The following is a 17,967-nucleotide window of genomic DNA, read 5'->3' on the forward strand; positions in this document are numbered from 1 at the left end:
ATAAACATATACATTTTTGTTTTATTAAACCTATTTAATCAGGTACAAAAACAAAACTTAATTGTTTTTTGTTCGAGAATAAATTGACATTCCACATCACTATTGTAATGTGTCAAACCGGCCATCATAGCGTGCCGCTAGTGGTGAATCCTTTTGTGATACGATAACGGCGTTTTGTTCTTTGCTTTTAATTTCTATTTCAATTGCACAAACAATTATTGTAGATCGATTTTCTAAATTAAAAGTACCTCTACTCATCCAACGAGGTCCAATAGTCAGTACCTTTCTTACCTACAATATATTTTTCCCTAGCAGACTTAAACGGTAAAAAGCCACTTATTGCAGAAACGCGTAAGCGACGTGCTATGCAGACAGACAGCACTAGGCAAGGCGCATAGGATGTTTTTACTAAACTAGCTATTATCATCATCATGATCCAAAAGATTTTATCTTACAAGACGACTGTGCATAGTTTATTTCGCGCTTTTTTTAATATAACAAAATAACCACACTGATACCAATTTAGTATCAAGTTACATTGCACCCGTGTGAAGCCGGGTAGGGTAGATAGTTAAAAATACCACTAAAATCGGAACACTTCCGTATTCGGCAACTTTAATAGTATCCCGCTGTACAAAGTCATATCTCCAATATACAGCAAAGCCGGGCAAATCCGCGCGCCATAAACCAACAAACATGGACGTCGCGACGGATATCCGGGATTTGCGGGGCCAATGGAAACGGAATCTTCGAGATTGCGAGGCCTTAGTGTTTTATTGTTCTTATTTGTGGTTTTGTAATAATAGAATCTAATAAAGAAAATCTTTTTCTGTTGCCGTCTGTGAGTTGCTATAACACAATAAGTAAAACGCTCTTGCGGGGAAATGATAATAATTAATAACTAAATTATGCCCGTGATGAGATTTCACACCCCTTTTTTACCTCCTTAGGGGTTGATTTTTTTTAAATCCTTTATTAACGAATGTCTACGTCATAATAGCAATCTGCATGCCAAATTTCTTTCAATTAAAATGATATAAAATGAAATAGTTTATTTGTTTTAATATGGTCAGTCAGTCAGTTAGCTTTTCCTTTTATATATTTAGAATAGGATTAGGATATGATTCAAGTTCTTAAACAATTATTGTCACGTAGTACTTAGCTTAGAGAATAATATTGCCGATTTGCTTCTACCATTATTTTATCCGCGGAGAAATCAATTTGTCTGTATGTACCCACGTATCTAGGGAACTACGCCCACGCAATACAAACTGGTAGGTACCCAATTAGACAGACTCGGGCTGTGCCTGACTAGACCAAGACAACTTGTTACCTATTTTACCTAGAACCAACCTAGAACACTAATTAAGACTGATATATTTACCACAGGCAACGTTTATGTCCGTACGTTGCACAATTTATAGACTCTATTTCCCTAATATAAATGCTAAAGTGTGAGCGCAGTGAGTTTTTGAAAAATGATTTTGAAATCGAAACGGATCCGAACATCAAACCATCCTAAAATTTTATTTTTAAAACACCTTTCGAATGAGAAAACTATGATGAGACCAAATGCTCGAGCATGAAATTTTATTTTTACTAAAAAAACTGGCCAAGTGCGAGTCAGGCTCGCGCAATGACGATTCCGTACTACAGTCATATTTTTTCGACATTTTGCAGGATAATTCAAAAACTATGATACATAAAAATAAATAAAAATCTGTTTTAGAATGCACAGGTGAATACCTTTCATATGATACCCCACTTGATATAGTTATCTTACTTAGAAAATTGAAAATACTAATTATTAGTTTATGATCACATTTTTTTTTGTGTGTTTTGCAACCCTAAATTCACGGTTTTCAGATTTTTCCCCAAATGTCAGCTATAAGATCTACCTACCTGCCAAATTTCATGATTCTAGGTCAACTGGAAGTACCCTGTAGGTTTCTTGACAGACAAACGGACAGACAGACAGACAACGGAGTGATCCTATAAGGGTTCTGTTTTTCCTTTTGAGATACGGAATCCTAAAAATATTGGGAAAATCGATAAGCTTTTTAGAAACCCTTTAGAACCTTTTTTAGGGAATGTTATTTACATTCCAAAAAAGTTCTTCAATTTCTTGAAACAAGAAAATTTTTAGAATGTAGGATAACATTTTAAAATTACCTGTTTCGTAAAAAGGGAGGCAGAATTTTTGACCCTCAAAATGCCCGCGTTGCCTACGGCCATGTACCGTGGATGCCATCAGTATTTGGAACGTTAACTATAAAAAATTAAAATCTACAAAAAAATATAAAAACTTTCTGACTACTGTCAATATGTTTGTTTATTCAAAAGCACGTAAATTGGAGCACAGACGTAGTAATCTACAAGTGAATAAATTCAAATGAATGCACTGAAGCCGATTGAAATTACAAATCCTTCCTGTATGAATTAGTTCATTCACCGCTGGACTATTACGTAACGGCTATCGAAACGTTAGACTACTAATATCTAAGTATATCGCTTAGATCAAAACTGTATCAACTCAAAAGTGATACAACTCAAAAAAATTATTTTAAGCGTATTTCGTTGTTTAACGACATATTATAATGTGGATAGAACATGATCATCGTCATCATGATCAACCCATCGCCAGCTCAGTACAGAGCACGAGTCTCCTCTCAAAGTGCGGGTACAAAGCATGATTAATTTGATGATTTTAATTTATCGATATTTCAACTCAGTTGCATGAGTCATGCTATGTACCCGTCAACTACGTTATATATATATTTGAAACTAAGAAATTGACCACTTTTACTTTCTTTTTCACTTTATTGTTACAACTTTCTGGTACAAATAAATTAAAACAAAACTGCTTTTTATAATCTAAAGAAGATATTAAAATTCTTATAATTATATAGAAAGAATTATTGTACTTTGAATGATACTTAAAACATAATTATCTACTACAGTTTTCCAGAACAGAATATAATCGAGACAGAGATCAGAAACTGAGATTATATATACCTACCTACTCGTATCAAAAGACAAATAGGCTAGCTTTTTACTGAAATTAGTTGCGTGCCCGTGAACTCTTCTATGCAACGAGCTTATTGTAATTTAATATTCTTCCTGACTGATATCAAAAGACAAGGATTTTGATTTGAAACAGTTTTGTTCTAAGGTGCCGAGCTTTTGATCGTAGCTTTTTACTGCAAGTGATAAAGCAAGTTATATTTGATTGCTTAAAAATGCACATAACTCCGAAAAGTTAGAGCTGCGTGCTCGTAAACTTTCCTAAGCTTATTAAAATTTAATATTCTTCCTGAATGATTCAATCCGTTCACCGCTGGGCTGTGCCTGGGCTATTATATAACAGCTTTTGTAACGATATGCTGTTATTTATGATAATCGGTTCATACTTATCAGTATTGCGGCTGCAGTTTTATGTTCCGCGATATATTGTATTGTCTGTGGTATTAAATATTGCCGTTTTATGTAAATGGCAAAAAGCTTATTTCCAACTTTAATCCAAAATATATAAATCGCTAGATGATGCTCGCAATTTCATACGCGTAGATATGGTTTTTAAAAATCCCGTGGTTTGGTTCTCTATCAAACTATCTCTAGGAATACGTGGAGTTAGGCTTGTTTGAAAATCCTGTAGGAACTCTTCAATTTTCTGGAATTAAACGTAGCATGTCTATTCCCTGAAAATGCAAGCTATCTCTGTACCTTTTGTCACGATCGGTTGAACAGATGGGCCGTGAAAAGCTAGCAGACAAACAGATACACTTTCGCATATTTATTTATAATATTAAATCATGGAATATTATCATGGGTTTGCTTACTTTTAAAATAGGTTAGGTTTTCTCTGTGGGTATTGCGTATTTTTTGAAACACATAATTTAGATGATAGATATTTCCACTCCAAGCAAACCTGTCAGCCTGCTTATTAGACCATTTTATTAGGGTTCCGTACCTCAAAAGGAAAAACGGAACCCTTATAGGATCACTTTGTTGTCTGTCTGTCTGTCTGTCTGTCGGTCAGTCAAGAAACTTACAGGGTACTTCCCTTTGACCTAGAATCATGAAATTTGGCAGGTAGGCACTTTCGAAGTGAAATAACTATATCAAGTGGGGTATCATTTATGAAAGGTCTTCGCCTGTACATTCTAAAACAGATTTTTTTTTATGCATCATAGTTTTTGAGTTATCGTGCAAAAGGTCGAAAAAATACGACTGTAGTACGGAACCCTCATTGCGCGAGCCTGACTCGCACTTGGCCGGTTTTAATCTTTAAGTAAACTGGTACATTGATTAGGTCCTAGGTGCAGGTAAAAAAGTTGATTGAAATTTCACATCGTTCCTGAGCTTTAATCATCTATGGAGCTAATACTATTATCTAACGGCTTTTCGTTAGGCTGATGTTTTTATTATCAGCTATTCTAAACCACTGTTCAGTAAAGTATGCGAGTAATTAATTGAAATTGCTCATCAATTCTGAATTTTGCTAATTTACTAGCTATTACGTAACGTAACGTACGTATATTATTCGGGTATTAATTTTGCGTGAGTCCATCGTGCAGTAAATTATTCGTAAAGTTCGAAAAAAAATAATGAAATTTTGTATCGTTTTTCGTTACTGAATTTTATCCATTCTCAAGCGTCCAGATTATTATTAGTAATATTGTGATCTTTAACGTCACAATTAGGCTACTATCTAAACATATAAAAGGAATGGGTGAATGATAGGGGTTTGAAATTTGTGTAGTCCACGCGGACGAAGTTGCGAGCTTAAGCTAGTTTATAATATACTAGCTTATGCTCGCGACTTCGTCCGCGTGGACTACACAAATTACAAACACCTATTTCACCCCCTTAGGGGTTGAATTTTCAAATATCCTTTCTTAGCGGGTGCCTAACGTCATTATAGCTATCTGCATGCCCTGCCCGATCCGTACATTAGTTTGAGCTGTGAGTTGATAGATCAGTGAGTAAGTCAGTCAGTTAGACATTCAGTCAGTCAGTCACCTTTTACTTTTATATATTTAGATTAACTAGGTCAGACAAGTCGCAGGGAGCCGCTGGATTCAAGCGGCGCAAGACCGTGGTGTGTGGAAGTCCCTACAGGAGACATAATAAAGTCCAGCAGTGGACGTCTATCGGTTGATGATGATGATGATGATTTATGTATTAGCTTTTCCCTTCACATATTATACCTTATACTTTGAAATAATTTATGCCGCTTTATATTCTGTTAGTAAAACCTCATCGTGGCGGATTCCAACTAGCGAAGATTCCTACAAGATTACTACTAGTTTACCTTACAACTAGTTACAACTAGTTACAAGGTCTAAATATGACCGAACGTTTACTGCTAGTTTTTACTGGCGTATACCGTTACACCCATAATAGGTATAAGTCCCGCAAATTGCTATTGCGCTGGAACCATGTCTCATTAACATCGGAATGACGTCATTCTGACGTCAGCCTGACTGACTGACTGACTGATCTATCAACTCACAGCTCAAACTACTGGACGGATCGTGCTGAAATTTGGCATGCAAATAGCTATTCTGACGTAGGCATCCGCTAAAAAGGATTTCTAAAAATTCAACCCCTAAGGGGGTGAAATAGGGGTTTGAAATTTTGTGTAGTCCACGCGGACGAAGTCGCGAGCATAAGCTAGTATTCAAATAAGAACCAAACTGTGTTTGTCTGGAGCGAGTGACGGAGAAGCCAGTGTTAATCATGATCATGATCATGATCATGATCATGATCATGATCAACCCATCGTTGGCTCACTGTAGAGCACGGGTCTCCTCTCAGAGTGAGATGTAATGTAATGTTCTCAAAGGGGTGTGAAGAATGACTAATATTCCCCTTTCCTCTCCAACTAAGCGTCAGGCTTGTGCTAGGAGTAGGCACGACAATAGTGCAACGGGCGTGGTTTGAACCGTCGCGACGGTTCAAACCACGCCCGTTGCACTACGCGTCGACCTTTCGGTTTTCAGTCCACTCCTTTACCGGTTGAGCTATTGAGGCTCTATCTTTGAGAACATTATGGAGAACTGTCAGGCTGACAATAAAATAAAATTTCCAGGATAATTCCAGGGATTTATTTTGTGACATCACCTAGCTGGTAATCAGTTTGTCCATATAGTACAATTGGGTATTTGACATCAAAAATAAATTATTTCTGAGTGATTATTAAATAGCGGGTCTTCTAAAATACGTAAAATCCACGTCCTTTGTTGGTTTTAAGTGTAATAACCATTTTAAATTATCGATTAAACTAAAAAAAGCACGTCAAATGATTGTGACGTCACACACCGGTATTTCATAGAATCTCGGCGTTTTGACGTTTGTCAAAGTTACTGATTTGACTAGTTGTCAAATACCGTATTTTGATTTAAATGTGAGTTCGACAGTATGACTTTGTTAATAGTTGTTGTAAGTAACCTACAAGGTAGGTGATTACCGTAATCAGCTGTTGTCGTCATTCCCAGTAATCATTAACAGTAATTAGTGGTTAGGACGTCCGCTTTTTAAGCGGAGGTCGGGGATTCGATCCCGGGCACGCACCTCTAACTTTTCGGAGTTATGTGCGTTTTAAGTAATTCAATGTCACTTGCTTTAACAATGAAGGAAAACATCGTGAGGAAACCTGCATGCCTGAGAGTTCTCCATAAAGTTCTCAAAGGTGTATGAAGTCTACCAATCCGCACATGGCCAGCGTGGTAGACTATGGCCAAAACCCTTCTCACTCTGAGAGGAGACCCGTGCTCTGTAGTGAGCCGGTGATGGGTTGATCATGATGATGATGATGATGATGTAAATCCTTGAGCCCGTGTAACTTTGTAACTAAACATGTAACGGAAATCTGGAAAACCACAGACATAGAACATACAATGTTCTCAAAGGTGTGTTAAGTCTGCCAATCCGCACTTGGCCAGCGTGGTAGACTATGGCCATAACCCTTGCTCTGTAGTGAGGCGGTCATGGGTTGATCGTGATGATGATGATGATAATAGAACACTTAAGTACCTACTTAGTTTTTATTTATTTTTCATATTTTTTGTTAAAACCAATATTGCATACAAATTTATTAATTTGTTTTTATTTTCAGTCCTATATTATTTAAAACTAGCTTATGCTCGCGACTTCGTCCGCGTGGACTACAAAATTTCAAAACCCTATTTCACCCCCTTAGGAGTTGAATTTTCAAAAATCCTTTCTTAGCGGATGCCTACGTCATAATAGCTATCTGCATGCCAAATTTCAGCCCGATCTGTCCAGTAGTTTGAGCTGTGCGTTGATAGACCAGTCAGTCAGTCATTCAGTCACTCAGTCAGTCACCTTTTCCTTTTATATATATAGATTATATTGTCTGTATCGCTGTTGATTACTAATAAACGAATAAAATAAAATAAAAAAATAAAATTGCATGTGCCTAATAGATATATTAAGTAACTTTTAAAACGTGGTTAATCGACGTAATTGACTTTAGCTGTCTCTATTCTGTATAACCAATTAGCACGTTTCTAATGTTGCGAGAGTTTATTGTAAAGGTTAATTATTGCTGAAATTGTATTGGAAACTATTGCGAGAAGGTTCTTAGACAATTGGAAAGAGAGATATTCAGAGTTTTGACTGTAACTTTTCAAGTTGATATGAAATGAAATGAATATTTATTTACCAGAATTATTACATTTTTACTTGTGGAGTCCTGGCCCCTAAACTAGGAGATCCCGTATCTTAGGGGCCATTGCCTTCCCATACATAGTGATTGAATTTAAACTTAATTAAGTAGTAACAAATACAACGGTTGTGTGTTTGTGTAAGTGTGTGTGTGTTGCTGTGTGTGTGCTAGTGAGCGTGTTTAACGGTAACTTTAAGTCAATTTGTCATTATCATATGGAGGTGACAAATCCGTAAATATAAAATTCATAGTCCTGACTGACTGACTGACTTATATATCAACACAGCCCAAACCGCTGGTCCTAGAGACATGAAATTTGGAGGGTGTGTTCTTTCTAAAGAGTAGGTATCCACTAAGAAAGGATTTTTTGAAATTCCACCGCTAAGTGGGTTTGAAATTTATGTAGTCCACGCGGACGAAGTCGCGAGCAAAAGCTAGTCTCTACATAGTAGAAAACAAAGTCTTTTACCACCGTTTGTCCCTCTGTATGTGTAGATCTTTTAAACCACCCACCCAAGCGATTTTAATGCGGTTATTATTTTATCAATTGATAGTGATTCAAGACTCAAAAGGAAGGTTTATACGCACAACTAACCGCGACTTCGTCCGCATGGCCGCCAACAAACTGGCTCACCAGTTTGGCGATGTATATATCTGGTAGGTATACGCTTGTTATAAATACATTAAAAATACTCTTTTTAAAGTAAGGTAATTAAACGGCAAATTGGGACACTTAACTCGGCAATGGATAAGGATTTTCCATTGCGCCACCTGAAAATGATGTCAATTGGGAGATCTTTGAAAAGTCTATTATATTCCCGCATAGGCCTGTTCACCGGAGAGCTGCGACCTAGATCTATCCTGGCTACAGCTTCCGAGAAATACTTTCATTGCCTAGATAAAGGCAGGTAACAGAAATGTTAATTTGCAACAAATTCAGTCTACAGGGCATTTACCTAGTATAACTTTTCAAGTTAACGTTAACAGCTATGCGTAAACCTGTCATTTATTTGTTTAATAAGCTATTTCATATGGGAGGGCTTTGCTTAGATTATAAATTATATACAATTATTGTTATTACCTGCGTTTAGTATTAGATATATATTATTACCTCCAAAATTGGTGGAGAAAGTCCTAATTTCGAATTTTTTTTTTTTATAAATTACATATTAATATTATAAATTTTAATTATACTTATAAATTTAAATCTTAATATATAAAAGGAAAAAGTGACTGACTGACTGACTGACTGACTGATCTATCAACGCACAGCTAAAACTACTGGATGGATCGGGCTGAAATTTGGCATGCAGATAGCTATTATGACGTAGGCATCCGCTAAGAAAGGTTTTTTGAAAATTCAACCCCTAAGGGGGTGAAATAGAGGTTTGAAATTTGTGTAGTCCACGCGAACGAAGTCGCGAGCATAAGCTAGTCTAAATTAAAAGTACTAAAAAAATGTTATCCTGTCATTTAGTTTAGACTATTACGAATTGACTACCTACCTACCACTACACATATTATAAATTGCGAAAGTGTGTTTGTTTGTTGGTTTATATCACGTTGTGAGGAACGAATTGATGGGATTTTTTGCATGCTCATAACCTGGAGAGTGACATAGGCTACTTTTTTCCCGGAAAATCAAAGAATTACCACGGGATTTTAAAAATCTAACTCCACGCGAACAAAGCCATGGGCATCAGCTAGTAATAAATAAGAAAACATACAACTACAAATGCAAATAGGTACCATCTGCGTCCCTTCGCGTCGTGGGTAATAACCACAGGTAATAACTTAGAAAGATTTCGTGACAATCCCGAAAAATTCAACCGCATGGCGCTCCTAATCTCATGCCAGAGGCGGAAATTACTTTTGCTGACCAAAATAAGCTACCCACGTTATCTGGCATAACGACTCGTATATTTTTTGTTCGCTTATCTCTATGCGACACGATGTCTTAAGGGACCCATGATGTCTTATGTCCGTTCTGGGGAAGTCCTGATGTTTTGCTTTATCTCTGTACACTTTCGTGGCTGTGGGTAAAGTCACAATATAATCTTGGTATAGTAAGTGGCTATTACTGTCCGTATAACCATAGTTTGATAGCTTTATTTTCACACTGTAGTATTCTTTACTTCGATGAAAAACTGGCCAAGTACGAGTTAGACTCGCACACCGAGGGTTTCTTACTAAAGTTTTGCACGATAAATCAAAACTATTATGAATAAAAATCTGTTTTAGAATGCACAGGTGAAGCCCTTTCATATGATATCCACTTGGTATAGTTACTACGAAAATTGAAAATACCTAAGTACTAATTATTAGTTCATGACCACAATTTTTTTTTGTGTGATTTAACCCTAAATTCGCGGTTTTCAGATTTCCCCCGCATGTCTGCTATAAGACCCACCTTTTTGCGAAATTTCATGATTCTAGGTCAACGGGAAGTATCCCTATAGGTTTCTTGACAGACAGATAGACAACGAAGTGATCCTATAAGGGTTCCGTTTTTCCTTTTGAGGTACGGAACTCTAAATACGCCGTCTATTGCACTTTTTAGTCGTGTATCCACAGATTCACTATAACAAGACAAAAATGACGAGAAACGTGCTAGAAATCTATTATTTGAATGTAACGAAATATCAGGACCCTGATCGCACAATTTCTATTATTTTCTAACTATAAATGCTAAGCTAAATCCTATTCTAAGTACAATCTTGACACTCGTGACCGTGTTCTGTGTGGTCTGTCTATCTGTGTTCGTGCATCTAACTGCGGAACCAAAAATAGAGACTAATGGAAGGATTGAGAGATTTTAAACTTCGACTAGGAAGTCGGAATGGTTTGCTATTAACCTATACACATATAAACTTAAGTTTTAGTTATTTTGTAGTATTTTATCAACTCACTAGCTTATGCTCGCAACTTCGTCGGCGTGGACTACACAAATTTCAAACCCCTATTTTACCATCGGGGTTGAATTTTCAAAAACCCTTAGCGGATGTCTACGTCATAATTGCTATGTGCATGTCAAATTTCAGCCCGATCCTTCCAGTAGTTTGAGCTGTGCGTTGAAAGATCAGTCAGTCAGTCAACCAGCTTTTCATTTCATATATTTACAGAATATAGATATACATGTTATACCTACTTCCATAAATACCCTACCACTTAAGTTATATCAAAATGAGAGCACAATTAGTTAATTGAAAGCATCGGCAAAGGGTGCAAAGTGGGTGTAAATGCATCTGTCTGAGAAGGGACAGGCTATAATTAAGACGTAAAGGCCGTCTGTACGTAATGGAATAATTGGTAGGTATTCAATACCAATTTATCGTAAAGGACAGTCCTTGGGTACTGGGAATCGAGTTACTTTTGAAATTTTGTACTTTAATTGATTTTACAGTGTACTTACTTTGATTAAGGTTACATTGAGTGTTTTAAAAGTTTTTTATATAAATAGCGAGCAAACGAGCAGGTGGGTTACCTGATGTTAAGTGATTTTCGCCACGGGCTACCCATGAACATTTGCAACACCAGAGGAACGGCCAAGGCGTTGCCGGCCTTTCAAGAATTTATTGATCCACCCTTGAAAATTGATTTATTCCATATGAAAATCGCGTAATTTTAATAATAAAATATAATATTATACATATCTACTTGTGAAGCAATTAAAATACATCAAAATGAGAGCAGATAAATTAGTTAATTGATAGCATCGACGAAGGGTGCAAAGTGGGTGTAAATGCATCTGTCTGAGAAGGGACAGGCTATAATTAAGACGTAAAGGCCGTCTGTACGTAATGGAATAATTGGTAGGTATTCAGTACCAATTTGTCGTAAAGGACAGTCCTTGTGTACTGGGAATCGAGTTACTTTTGTAATTTTGTACTCTAATTGATTTAACAATGTTGGTACTTTCAAGTTGGATTCAAAGTCCTTCTCGGCGCCATATTTTTTCTCATTGCTGTTGGCCGTTTTTCATTAAACACAAAATAGTAGCTAGAGCCGTTTGCTAGCCATTAAAAATACTGGCCCGCCCCCTCGAGTAGTGTTTTGATAATCGATGTGGGGGTGGAATTTCCAAAAATCCTTTCTTTGTGGGCGCCGCTGCCTACGTCATAAAAGGAACCAAAGTCAAAGTCAAACGATTTATTCAAAATAGGTAATAAATAACTCTTTTTGATGGTCAGATGTTGGATTTCTGAGATATATACTTTCATCTCAAGTTTGTAACCCCAGCACTTTAGGCTGTGCGTTGATAGATCTGTCAATCTGCTAGAACATCGACTTCCAAAAAGGAGAGTGGTTCTCAATTCGGCCTGTTTCTTTTTTTTTATGTATCTACATCGATTTTTTCGAGGTTTCTGGACCGATTTGCAAGTATTTCTTTTTAATCAACAAAGAATATTTCCGTGGTGGTCCCATAAAAATTTCTGGATCCAACTCCTCAATCCTGATTCTGCAGGGAATTATGTGTGTAAGCCAAGTATTTTTATAAATAATGTAAATTGTCTTGTGAAACCCATTTCCTTTTTTATTCTTAGTCAAACTTTAACGTTAACTATTGCTTAACTTTAACCACCTGTCGTACAACTGGACCGTAGTAAAAGTGGCAAGAAAAACGAAAGTTATCCCATTAATGTAGGTGAGTTTGTAGATTTCACGTCTAATGAGGAGCTTGGGTACTGTTCACTGTACCTAACTATCCCTGATACGCGTCAAGTCGAAATGGCAATCAGGGAGGGAACGCCCCGCACACCCGTACAGCCCCCGCGCTGACCTGGTGCGGGATAGCGCGGATGACATGAGAGTGTGCGCGGCGTCCCCCGTGTCAAACTCTGTTTGCCATCTCGACCTGTCGCGGACTATACCTACCTACTCAGTGGAAGCTGATCATTATACCATATAGATTATAGATACCTCATTAGCTACAGTAATGTGCGGAACTGCAATTACTTATACATGGTATCATGATGATGATGATGATGATGATGATGGTGTGTATGATGCCACACACCTTTGAGAACATTATGGAAAACTCAAGCATGCAGGTTTCCTTACGATGTTTTCCTTCGCCGATAAAGCAAGTGATATTTGATTGCTTTGAATTCCCGAAAAGTTAGAGGGATCGAACTACCGACCCCCCGAATAGAAGGCCTAATTTTGAACCACTAGGTTATCATCCCTTTTGATCACTACCCATATTATAAACGCGAAAGTGTGTTTGTTTGTCTTTCAATCACGCTGCAACCGAGCAACGGATTGATGTGATTTTTCGCATGGATATCGTTAAAGACCTGGGAAGTGACACAGGGTACTTTTGTCTCTCGTACAATCAAAGAGATCGCACTGGATTTTTAAAAACCGTGGACATCAGCTAGTAAGGAATATCCAAAACGTACAGTGCGACAAGGCTATCTTCACGCGTGGCGAAAATCGGAACTAACGTTGCCGTCAAATGCCCCCTTTGTTCTTGTTTGAATATTCTAAGCCTTTGTTCTCCAACAGCGCCCCCCTGTTAATGTCATTCAAGTGCCGAGAGAGCCTTGTCGCACTGTATTCAATTCTTATACATTTTTTCTTCATATTTGCCCAAACACCCAAATACCAATTTTCATAGATATATAACTTGAAAAATACGGACTTCAATACAAACTTTCATCCCCTATTTAACGGTCCACTTAGGAAAGGAATTTCCAAAACCTCCTCTCTTAATGAGCGCCTACGTCATAAAAGCATCGATGTAAATGACAAGATATGCCCAAGCGAACAAAATTTTTCACGGTTTTGGAACCAAATAAATCAGATACAAATGAACGACCCGTTTGAAATCCAGAGTCCAGACGTCATTGAGGTTGCATTGGTGCTAAATAAACATTTTAGGGCCAATTAATCGGTGCCATTTTGCTTGTTCAATGGGCCTGTCCTTACAATGTAATATATAAGTCAATGCATAAAAGTAATTCAATTCTAATACGGGAGGACGAATCTAGTTTAAATACATGAGATTCATAAATTCATTGTCTTAACAGATTTCCCGATTCGAATTCAAAGCAACGCATACGCTAAAGGGTTTGACAAATGACACAGGAACCCGAAAGCTCTGTAAAATTTCCCTAAACGCCATCGTTCTATTGCTCGGGGAATTGGGACTGTTATAAAAGAAATTGTACAAGGGAAAACAGGCTTTATTATAATTTGGCTAAAGGTTTATTTATATCCTGGTGAAATTGGCTTCTGTTGTATAAAACACGCAATCCGTCACGCCCAATCCAACCCTGAATATTAAGAAGATAACCCAAATGTACGCTCGCTAGAAATACCTTGACAACAGTATAATAAAGGTAAAAAAATCAAAATCGAACACAACGGATTTTAGAGTTAATCCGGAAAATGTACAATGGGGCCAATTCTCTTGTACACTATCTCTTAACTAAACTAAATTAACAGGTCTAAATCTAGTCCTTCCCGCAAGCCTCATCCGCCTTTAGTCTTTTCCGCAAGCAACATTATGAAAGGGATAGCAATAGATTTAGACGTGCCATTTGAGTTTAGTTTAGAGATTGTGTACAAGAGAATAAGCCCCAATATTTCAGTAAAATTAAGAACGCAGGGAACGCGACATTCTTTTACTAACTTCTAAAAAGGGAGAGGTTCTTAATTCGGTGCATTTTCTAAATATATGAAAAGAAAAAGTGACTGATCGACTGAACTATCAACGCACAGCTCAAACTGGACGGATCTGGCTGAAATTTGGTATGCAGATAGCTATTATGACAACCCCTAAGGAGGTGAAATAGGGTTTTGAAATTTATGTACTCCATATATAAGCTAGCATGGTTATATTTCTAAAGCATAAGGCAGTGGTGCGACCGCCGACGATAAACGAGAAACGAGTAGAACTAGAAACTATAAACGAGTTGGCGATCGGGAAGCGTGTAGTTTCGATAGTTTTGTCGCATTCGCGAATGTTAACAGCAGATATTCGCATTCCATTTCAAAAATATGACATTCGTTACATCACTAGTACCAACCTACGTAAACATGGGTCGGTTCCACCACTCTATAGCTAAGGTATGCGGGAGCGTACCTCAAGTGTGTCGATTACGGGCCTAATGGCGACGTGAGTGGCAATCGTAAAGGGAAAAGTCTATGTTCCCCGGGACAGGTACAGAACAATCTGAATCTGGGATGTTAATGGGGCATCCAACACGCCATTTGCATGACAAGTCCGTTGTTAGGTTTCTAGAAGTTGTGGCATCCGTTAGATTACAGATTTTGCGTCAGTCAATGCATCAGTCATGATTGACGAATGATTGATTGGGCAAAGTACCTATTATCCAGATACTACAGTGATATGATTAGGTATACCTTCCTAGTATAATAGTCTATGAGATACTATGGCTAATTCTGTTGTACACAAACTAAATTGACAGTCTAAATCGTTGGACTTATCGTGGTACTATTTTATATATTGCATGGATTATGCAAGCATTTTTGACGATTTCCCTGGCATTGCGCTCTGTGGTCTTATAAATAGGAGGTTCCGGATTCCATTCCCGGCAGGAAAAATTTGGTAATTTATAATTTCTAAATTGTCTCTGGTCTGGTCTGGTCTGATCTGGCTGTGGCACCCTGCCGGCAAAGTCGTGCCGCCAAGCGATTAAGCGTTCCGGTAAAATGCCGTATAGAAACCCATAAGGAGTGTGGGTGTAATAAAAACTGCCACACCCTTTCCAAGTTAGCCCGTTACCATCTTAGACTGCATCATCACTTACCACCAGGTGAGATCACAATCTAGGGCTAACTAAGAATAAAAAAAGCAAACATCAGTCATCGTAACAGACGGTAGGTTATCCGTCAGTTGACTGTTGCAAAACTTACAGCCAAACCTGTTGTATAATGGGTTCCTTAGGTTCTCAGAATTTGATACATTGGCATGCTTGGTGACATTGGCATTAGAAATTCAATTGAAGGCGTTGTTGTAATACATATCACGCATTTGTCGGCTTGTCAATGTCTTTTCTAGATGCCTTTTAGACTGGGCGCCTGCTTTTCGCCTAAGCGAGTAAAGAATATTAGTCATGTTAAATGACTAATATTCTCCTTTCCTCTCCAATTAAGCGTCAGGCTTGTGCTAGGAGTAGGTACGCCAATAGTGCAACGGGCGGGGTTTGAACCGTCGACCTTTCGGTATTCAGTCCACTCCTATACCGGTTGAGCTATTGAGGCAGCTAACATTTAGCAGCTTAGGATTTCTTTGAAATGCTCTGGAGTTTGGGCGTTGGGATAGAAGCTAGCATTTAATAATAGGTATCTCCGTTTAAAACTTCAGCCAAATCCGTCCAGTAGTTTTTGCGTGATTGAATAACAAACATCCAAACATCCACACTTTCAGATTTATAATATTAGTAGGACTAGCTTATGCCCGCGACTTCGTCCTCGTGGACTACACCGAATCCCTATTTTACCTACTTAGGGGTTGAATTTTCAAAAATCCTTTCTTCATCCTTTTAGCGGATGCGTCCACGTCATAATAGCAATCGGAATGCCAAATTTCACCCCGAACTGTCCAGTAGTTTGAGCTGTGCGTTGATAGATCAGTCAGTACTCAGTCACCTTATTGTTTTATAAGTATACTAGCTTATGCTCGCGACTTCGTCCGCGTGGACTACACAAATTTCAAACCCCTATTCCAACCCCTTAGGGATTGAATTTTCAAAAATCCTTTCTTAGCCGATGCCTACGTCATGATAGCTATCTGCATGCCAAATTTCAGCCCGATCCGTCCAGTAGTATGAGCTGTGCGTTGATAGATCAGTCAGTACTCAGTCACCTTATTGTTTTATATGTATATTTAGAGAGTTATGGGTATATTGTACAACATCGGACAGCCGTGATAAATAAGTGCGAACAACCTTGGTAACCAGAGTCGCGCCGCCAAGGCTATGCCGTGTTCCCTTACAAGGCCGATGTCGGGAATCTTGGACACGATCCGACGGTTTTACTTGCTTCATATCTTTTTTTATTTTATGATAATTATAATTTTACTCCGACTGATATCAATTAACGGCCGAAATTAATAATAATCAATCACTAACCCCTATTATAAATGTGAAAGTGTGCTTGTTTTGTCCTTCAATCACGTCGCAACGGTGCAACGGATCAACGTGATTATATTGCATGGTTATACCTAGTTTAAGACCTGGTGAGGGACAAGGCTAACTTGTATCTGAATTAAAAAAAGAAAGTATTGTTAAGAAACCGTTGAAGTTTTTGAAAACCAAAACAGCAGGTTTAACTTTATGGTTAAGGATAGAGGGTAAAATAAGTTATATTCAATAGTTGAGGTACGTACCACCTTAAGCCGAGGCTAACAATTTGATGAATTCCTTAACGACAAACATGCATGGAAACTACCGGTTGAGCTTTCAGTTTCCCACGAATTGGTGCAGGGAACGGTACATTGAATATGGTATCTATTTATGATTTAAAAAGAGGGACAGCTGAGTTTCTTGATAACTCTTCTCAGTAGAATCTTTATTCCGAAACAGTGGTAAAGTCACAGACACATAATAGACCCTAGGTGTCCTTCATGAAATAAATAAATTCAGATTTCATGAGAGCATTTAGGTATTTCATATAAGATAGGTAGGTAAGTACCTACCTACTAAAGATGGGCGTTATTGGCTATTTACGGCAACGGTTAATCAACAGTTACTTAGTTTCAATACCGATATTGTTAACCGTTGCCGAATATCGGTATCAGAGTTGTGTTTCAACTAATTTAATATGCGCAACGCGCACCGGTTTCCGTAGTAGTAACTAAGCTAGCTGCCGTATCAATACCGTCTGTATAGCTAGCGCGCGCATATTCACTAAAATAAAACCAATTTTACTTTCATGAATATCGTGAAGTAATCACAACCTTAAGTTCATAGCAGTAAAGTTTAATTTGATCATTGACATAGGTCAAACTATAGTGGACGCCTGCACGAATAGTTTGCCACAGTCCAGTTAACCAAAAACATTTCATGAAGATTGATAAACCAAAGAGGACCTTATCTCTATTAATCTAAGGCTAACTGTATTAAGAATGATAGATCAAAGTGTAATGGACAAGTACTTGTACAGTTAAGCCTTAGCGTAATAGAGATAAGGTCGGCTTTGGTTTACCAAGTTCTTAGTTACTAAGCCGGTAGCCAATAACCGCTCCTTCTCAGCTTTCAGTGAAAGAAAGAAAGAGAAGGCATAATTATTGCGTTTCTAGTTAC

The 17,967-nt window shown here is 37.8% G+C and overlaps 1 protein-coding gene across 1 annotated transcript in view; it reads left to right on the top strand.

The window, feature by feature from the left end:
• Nucleotides 1–17,967, top strand: part of LOC117992619 (dystrophin, isoforms A/C/F/G/H-like) — a 630,854-nt gene that overhangs the window by 594,350 nt on the left and 18,537 nt on the right.

Source organism: Maniola hyperantus, chromosome 21 (assembly GCF_902806685.2).
Source record: "Maniola hyperantus chromosome 21, iAphHyp1.2, whole genome shotgun sequence".
NCBI lineage: Eukaryota > Metazoa > Arthropoda > Insecta > Lepidoptera > Nymphalidae > Maniola > Maniola hyperantus.